Genomic DNA, 8,014 nt, shown 5'->3' with positions numbered 1-8,014 from the left:
TATTTGACTTGGTTTTTTTCCTTGTTTCTTGTGAAATTTTCTCTTTGATCTAGGGATTGATTTTAAATTTTAGCAATAATATTTTTATATATTTTTTCCTCAAAGGATCTTTTTGAAATGGTGATTGGTAGATTTTTTTCTGTTTCTACTTTTCCCTCATGTTCTATTACTCCAGGACAATTTTCTTGAATTATTTCTTGAATTTTTGTGTCAAGGTAACTTTTTTTAGTCACAGCTTTTAGGTAGTCCAATTATTCTTATAATTCTTTAATTATAATATATAATATATTCTCTTCTCAATCTGTTCTCCAGATCAATTGTTTTTCTTATAAAAATATTTTCACATTCTGTTCTATTTTTTTTTCATCCTTTATAATCTGTTTTGATATTTTTTGATCTCCCATAGCTTCACTGGCTTCTCTTTGCCCAATTCTAATTCTCAGAGTTATTTTCATCTTTAAGACTCCCTTCTAGTTGGTTAGCCTTTTTTATAATCTTTTTTGTGTTTCTTGGATCTCTTTTTTAGTTTTTCCTCCATGTTTCATTTGACTTTTAAATTCCTTTGTGAGTTCTTCCACGAATTCTCTCTGGGAAGAGAGCCATTTAACATTACTCTTTGGAGTAGAGGAAGATTTTTTTACTTCAATGTCTTCCTCTAAAGATGAATCCTGGTCTTCCCTATTCCCATAGTAAGTTTCTATGATTGGGTTCTTTCTCGTTCATTTTTAAATGAGAGATATTAGTATAAGTTCCTCTAATTGTGGGATGGGGAATGGTACCTCTGGCTTCACCTCAGCTCTCTCTTCTGACTTAGGACCCCAAACCAAGAGCTGCCCCCTCCTGCAAGTGCCAGGCAGCCAGCAGCTTCCCTGTCCCACTGCCACATTCCTAATGTTCTGGTTCCTTCTTGCTCAGGGCTGTGTCTCTGCAGCACAGCTGTGCCTAGCATCAACTGAGGTTCCCTTAGGCTTCCTGGACTCAGACCCCTATTCCTCATGTCTGAGAGGTAAAAGTTTATGTGGTTCTTAGATTCCAGCCAAACCCAGCTCTGCTCAGGGTGTTTCCGTGGATCTGGCTTAGAGGTATTTGTCCTTTACATGGGGTTAATCCTAGCCTGAAGTATTTTTTTCAGATCTTCTGGAGTTGTACCAGAAGGATACCTCTTCTGCCCCAACTCTGCTTGATTTTTCACTAGTCTATGTTTACTTTGAGGTAAAATTTTGTTCTATTGTGGGGAAAGTTTGGAGAGCTTGAAATTCACCAACCTACTCCACTATCTTCCCAGAATCCTCGGAATGATTTTTAAATTATCTCGATCTATTTTAGGTCAGCTGTTGCTTCTTTTTTTTGTTGTTTTATTGTTCTTAATGTCTCATGGAGTCATTATCTTCCACTTGCTCAATTCTAATTTTTAAGGAATTATTTTCTTCAGTGCTCTTTTGTGTCTATTTTTCTATTTAGTCATTTTTAATTTTAAGGTATTATTCTTTTCAATATTTTTGTGCCACTTTTACCAACTTATTAATTTTCTTTTCTCATTTTTCTTACATAGCTCTCATTTCTTTTCCCATTTTTCATCTATCATTTTTATTGTTTTCTCCAGCTCTTCCAGGAATTATTATTGGGTTTCGATCCAATTAGCATTTTTCTCTGAGACTTTGCTTATACCTGTTTTCACTTGTTATTTTATTCTGAATTTATGCCTTCTTCTCACCTGCCACCACAGCAGTTTTTTGTCAGCATGTTCTTTTTTGCTATTGTTTTCATTTGCTCATTTCCCCAGTACATTTCTTGACTTTGAACTTTATATTAAAGTAGAGCTCTGCTCACCTTGGGGTGTGAAGGCAGTATTCCAAGTTTCAGGCCTTCTCATGCTGCTATTTTCAGATATAGCTCTGATATAGTTTTCAATGTTTCCAAGGTGGTATGATCTGGGGATAGGTAATGTCATTGCCTTTCTTGTCTGAGCTTTGGTATCTATCCAGGAAGGATCCCTACTCCCCTGTAGTCATAAATTCTAGTACTCTTCTTTTCCTCGGAACTATGACCAAGCTCCCTGCTCACTTGTGTTCCCACAAGCTCTCGTCCTCTCCACCCTGGAACTGCTACTCAGAACTGAATATAAGCGATAAATTTGCCAATCAGAATCAGTTGCCAACAAAGGGTCCCTTGAGATCTTTCTCTGACTAGTTTTCTTACTCCTTCATTGTTTCTGGGCTGGGAGGCTCTGAAGCTGCTGCTTTCTACAGTTGTGGCCAACTCCCGGGACCACTGCTGGGGCTCTTGCCACCGTGTCATAGACTTCTGCCTTCGTCTTAAATAGTCTTAGGCTGGAAAAATGTCTTGCCTTGACCTTGACCTTTTGTTAGCTTCGCTGCTCCAGAATTCAACTTGAGGCATTATTTTAAAGTTATTTAGAAACATACATTTATAGAGTTTGGCTGGGTTACTGCCTGTACTCTACCATTTTAATGCTGCCCTTTTGGGCTATTTCTTAAAGAAAGGCAGTAACATGGAAAGAAAATAAATGGCTTTTAACTTAAAAAATAAAGTCTAATTTGAAAAAGAATGTCACTTCCTAAAGCAAGGGTTATTTTTTTTCTTCTTGTATCTCTGGCATCTAGCACAGAGCCTGGTAGTATGTATCAGTGTACTTAAAAGTCTACGTAGACTGTATAAAGTATAAAGTACATGGTCTAATATCATACAAATATAAAGTGTGAACATGACTAACTGAAGACAGGTCTTGGAGGGCTGGTGGATTTTGCCATTCTCCTTCTCCTGGATTCATCTTAAATGGGAGCCCACAAGTAGGAAAAGACAAAAGTAAAGTTGTTAACAAAAAAAGAAAGTTATTAACGAGCCCTAAAGGACAGAGAAATGTCAGCTACAAGTTGGGGGAGGGGGGGAAGGGGAGAGAATGATGATACAGAACTTTTTGAGTGACAAGTCAGGAGGCCCTTTGGAGGCAGAACCAGGACTTTAACCATGATCTGACTCCAGACTTTTGCCCCATCCCCATATCTTTTTAAAGGAGACAGCCAGGGGAGACAATATCCGATTGGTGAAGCATGGAAATCTGTGGAAGTTGATGGAGAAGACAAAACGAAGCCGTGGACAGATGCGTTAAAGGCTGGAAGGAATTTCAGGGGGGGAATCGCCAGCATTTACTCAGTGCTATACAGATATTCTCTCGCTTGGTCCTCACAGCACTTCTGGTATGCGTGTCCACATTTTACAGAGCCAGAAACTGAGGCTGAGAGAGGCTCCCTAAGTTGTCCAGGGTCACCCTCCTAGGAAGTGGCTGAGACCAAACTGGAACTCGGCTCTTCCTCACCCCAGGCCTGGCCCTCGCTCCACTGGGCCGTCTCCCCTAGGAAGAGGGGGCCCTCCTTGGCCCAGACGTCAGAGAACGAGGGGCCATAGTGACACAGGAGCAGGTTTAGGACTTTCTCCCGGTAGCTCTCCTAGTCCCGGAGGAGTCTGCTCCCCTCCCTGGGGGCTGCCTCCAGGGGCCGGCCGGGGCTCCTCCAGGTGGGACGCAGACGGGATCCTGGGTCAGGTGGGGACCGGTGGGGACCGGCGGGACGGCTTCTGCGGGCCCTTCCAGCTGGGAGATTCTGTGACCGGGATGCGGTTACTCAGCATGAGAGCAGTTTGGAGCCAAAGCCCTGCGCTCTTGTGCCACAGACATCAGCAAACTGGAAAAAATGCTGTGGTTTGATGCTCCATGTGGCAATCATTAAGAACAACCTGCGTTTCCACACACAGGGCTCCCGGATGGCTTCCAGAGGAGGATCAGAGGCTCCCAATAATCCCCTGGGCCACCTCCACATCGCCATCTGCCTGACCGTCCTCAGCATTCCAGGCCGGGCTCCAGCACCCGGCGTCTCCGGCGATGTGCCGGGACTCCCCTCCAGGCCGGGCGCTCGTGCGGCAGAAGGCCCCCGGCCCGAGGAAGCCTCCCCGTGGCCTGAGCTCACCCCTGGCCTCTGGGATCCCTCCCCTCTCAATTCCTCCTGCGCTGCAATCCAGCTTCCCAAACATGGCTTCCAAGGCTTCTGGAAAAAGAGTTCCCTGCAGAACGAGCAGCAACGAAGGCAGGTGTCAGCTCAGGGAAACGAGGGCTCACCACCTCCAGGGGAAACCCCCATTGGGGAGCGATCAGCCAGCCTGAATCTGCAAGCACCTACTCTGTGCCACGTGTTTTATGGGCACCAGCTACACAAAGTCCCTGCCCCCAGGGAATCCAGCATCTCCACTGACAGGCACGGGAAGGGCGGGGAGGCTTTCGGAGTCTGGGAAAGGAAAGCGGCCCCCACTTCCGGCGGGACTCCCCCGGGACAAGCGTGGGGACCCCCGGAAAGTGTCTTCACCCAGGATTCCATTCGGTTTCCTCCTTTGGGGATAACCACCAGAAACTCATTGGAACTTTTTTCTCTTAATTGTTGGCTGCCGTTGAAGAGTAGTTTCCCAGGGCGCTTCCTTCATTAGTTAGACTGCGAGCTTCGGGGATCACGTCCAACATTTCCATGATTAGAACTGACACTCAGACTCCTTTTGTACTTTACTTATCGATAGATAGGGAACAAGGGATAGAGACGGGCCGGAAATCGAGAAATCCTGCCTCGGATACTTACAAGCTCCATGAGCCTGGACAAGTCACTTGATCTCTGCCTCAGTCTCCTCCACTGTAAGATGATGATGCTAATAGTAGGTCCCTCATGGGGTTGTTGTGAGTCTCAAATGAGAAGATATATGAAAGTGGTTAACACAGTGCCTTGCACTGTGCTTAATCAATGCTTGCTTCTGGGGCAGCCCAGTGGTACAATGGATAGAGCCCCAGCCTTGAAGTCGGGAGGACCTGAGTTCAAATCTGGCTTCAGACATTTAAGACTTCCTGGCTGTGTGACCCTGGGCAAGTCACTTAACCCCAATGGCCTCAGCAAAAAATAAAGTAAAATAAAATAAATGCTTGTTTCCTTTCTGATCTTCTTAATTATACTTTGTTTTCCCTGATACATATGAAGGTTCATATGATCACTAGGTATTTTAGAACCTGAAAGAGACGGCCAGACTCTGGAGACCCAAGCTACGGGCTCCCATTTGTGAGAATAAGTCCAGAGTAATGGGGGGGGGGGGCAAAAAGGCATCAGGGGGGCAGTTGTGCTTTGGTTGAAACTTAAAGAGGCCCAGGATGCTAAGGCGCAGCTGTTAAGAGCGAGGACTTTCCAGGCAGGTTTGTGACGGTCAAGCAGGTGAGAGAGGGATGGCTCGCTGCCCCACAGAGTGTGGGAAGAAGAAGGGAGCTCGGTGCGGGGCTACCTGACGGACCCTGAATGCCTTTAACCCTAGAAGAGCCACGGGGCCACGGGAGCTTTCCTCATGGGGTCAGCAGGATGGCACGGCCTCCAGCAGAGCCCACGTGATCTCGGGCAGGCCCTTCTCCCACCATCCTCAGCCCCGCTCAGACCTCATCTGGGGTATTAGATTCACTTCGAGGCCCCAAATTTTATGAAAGATGATGATAAGTTGGAAATTCTTCAAAATATGATGGAAAGTCCTCGAGTCCATGACTCATGAAGATTAGCTGAAAAGTCCAGGATATTTAGCCTGGAGAAGAGCAGATTAAGGGGGGGCACGAGAGCCATGTTCCAGGATTTGAAGGCTGCCACACAGAGGAGAAATTGAACTCGTATTGTTTGATGCTCAGAACCAGGGCAAAGGGGGGTTGGCCCTCAGTGGTTCCCCCCTGGAATGTTTGGTTTCTGCCAGAAAGGGCTCGTCACTCCAGGTGGTGTCTTCCCTAGACCCTCCCTGGGCTCAGAAGGAGTCAGAGGGCGTGTTTGAATGGGGGGAGGGGGAGAGGCAGAGTTCTTATTTGCCTTCCAGAGTGGCAGGGCCGGTCCCAGCTCCAACAACCATAGAGCGAGTCTTTTCCTGAGGCCCGTCCAGCGTGTCACGCTTCTTTCTTTGTCATCTTTGCCAGGATGACGATGGAGTGGAAACGGGGAGAGCATTTCTATAGAGTCCCATAGGTACCAGTCGCCGTCCCAAGCCCTTTTCCTGATTATTCCTTCTGTGATTCTCAAAGCTCTGAAATGCTTCAATGCCGCTTCTCTCCACATTGCATCTAAAAGGGATGGATAAAAATGCCAACCCGACTCCCAGTGGCCGAGCCAGAGAGCTGGGGCAGCAGAGCTCAGCCGGCCGGGGCGTCCTCCGCGGGTCTCGGCTCTCGTCACCGTGGACAATCGATCGTCCGACCGGTCAATGGAGAAACACTGACGAAGCCTTTGCTGTGCTCTGTGCCGAGTGCTGCGGTTTCAGAGCCAGCAAGACTTGTCCAGGTGGGATGAGACGGTTAGGGTTAGGGTTAGGGTTAGGGTTAGGGTTAGGGTTAGGGTTAGGGTTAGGGTTAGGGTTAGGGTTGGGGTTACAGTCTAATAGGGGAAAGACAAAATGAAAACAAATACATAGAGACAAACTGTATTTGGGATAAATGGAAAATAAGGATCGGAGGGAGGACACTAAAAATAAGAGGGCTCGGGAAAGCTTGCTGTGGAAAGTGGGATTTTAGGTGGAGCTTAAAGGAAGCCATGGAAGCCAGGAGTCGGAGGAACTCTGTCCGCCATGAAGTTCCTTGTATTCCTCTGTCCGTGGGCTACCCAGCTCTCCTTCCTTACATGCAAAGCACCTCCCTTCAGAGCAATGAGGGCAGGGGCTGCTTACACCTTCGGGTTTTTATTCTTAATGTACACAAGAGGCATTTAATGAATGATTTGTAAAAATAGGCTTGTCTAAAAGAAAGCCAGCTCTACCCTCAGCTTGAGGGATTTGGGACAGCTCAGAGGAAGACCCTGCAGTCCTGACCCGAAGTTTCATTGCAACAGGAAGATCCAGAAGATGTTGCAGGATGGCAATCCCATGAGTCTTGCTCTGTGAACCAGTCCCAGGAGCTCTTTGCCCCCCCCCCTTTTTTTCCTGAGGCTATTGGGTAAGTGACTTGACAGGCTCACACAGCTGGGAAATGTTAAGTGTCTGAGGTCGGATTTGAACTCGGGTCCCCCTGACTTCAGGGCTGGGCCTCTATCCACTGCGCCATTCAGCTGCCCCCTTTGTGCCTTTCCCAATCACATAATCACAGTTCCTGGACAGTTTTTCAAACACCCCTCACCCCAGACACTGCTTTTGGAATCAAGGACCCGAATTCAAGTTCCTGAACCATAATCTTAGACGATTCACTTTCCTTCCATGGTCTGTTTCTCCAAGGATAAAATGAATGGTATCCAATGTCTCATCCAGTTCCAAATTTATGATTCTGTGACCCCAAGTTTACAGATGAGGAAACTGAGGCCCAGGGAGCAGAAGTGACTTGTTTAAGGCCACACATTTAGCAACAAGATGACCCTCCTGACTGGCAGGAATGGGAAGCTTTCTAAGCCTCACCTTATGGTTGGGGAAATGGAGGGCCTAGAAATAAAGTGAGTCACCTAAGTTCACCCAGCTAGTAAGTCTGAGGGCTGGACTAGGTAACATCTGGAAGTCGCTTCCTAGTCCCCAGAAGGCTCCAAAGTTCATCTGTTTCCACAGAGAGAGGAAGCCAAAACAGGAAACCATGTGCGTGCCAAGAGGATTCCTCATTCCTCAGCTCTGGGTGTCACTAACCACAGCCAGGGCCCCTCGGCTCCCGCCCCCCGGCTCGCCCCAGAAGGAGCCCCCCAGGCTCCCGTCCCCTGCAGCTGCAGATGCCGTGATGGGATCCACGGTGTCCCGTCCCTGGCCTGTGACTGAGCATCTATTTAATGTTCTCGTCTAGTTACCAGAACTCCGAGCTCGGGAAATCCAGGGCTTTGGGAGAGGCCTGGGAGCAGCCCTGAGAGACTCGCCTTGTGATCTTGCATAGGTGCCCATCCCTCCCTGCATCTGTGTCCCTGACTAGACACTCCCTGGGGTTCCTCCAGTTCTGACTTAAGCCCCCATCTTCTTCAGGCTTACAACCCTTTTAACCCAA

This window comes from Antechinus flavipes, chromosome 2, assembly GCF_016432865.1.
Source record: "Antechinus flavipes isolate AdamAnt ecotype Samford, QLD, Australia chromosome 2, AdamAnt_v2, whole genome shotgun sequence".
In the NCBI taxonomy this organism is placed as follows: Eukaryota; Metazoa; Chordata; class Mammalia; order Dasyuromorphia; family Dasyuridae; genus Antechinus; species Antechinus flavipes.
The sequence above is the reverse complement of the archived record's forward strand: the minus strand, read 5'-3'. Positions refer to the sequence as shown.